This window comes from Arachis duranensis, chromosome 3 (assembly GCF_000817695.3).
Source record: "Arachis duranensis cultivar V14167 chromosome 3, aradu.V14167.gnm2.J7QH, whole genome shotgun sequence".
In the NCBI taxonomy this organism is placed as follows: domain Eukaryota; kingdom Viridiplantae; phylum Streptophyta; class Magnoliopsida; order Fabales; family Fabaceae; genus Arachis; species Arachis duranensis.
In genome coordinates this window covers 58,871,019-58,871,255 of record NC_029774.3, presented here as the reverse complement: position 1 = coordinate 58,871,255, position 237 = coordinate 58,871,019, and positions in this window count along the sequence as shown.

Below are 237 nucleotides of genomic sequence, written 5' to 3'. Positions count from 1 at the left end.
AGATCTTAAGTCATAAGAAGGATTGGAGAGAAACTGAAAAAGTTTACCTCACTGAAGAATGCAGTGCAGTCATTCTGAAAAGCTTACCTAAGAAGCTTAAAGATCCTGGGAGCTTTATGATACCATGCACACTAGAGGATACTTGTACCAAGCAACCTTTATGTGATCTTGGGGCAAGTATCAACCTAATACCTGCATCTACTATCAGAAAGCTTGGTTTGACTGAAGAAATCAAAC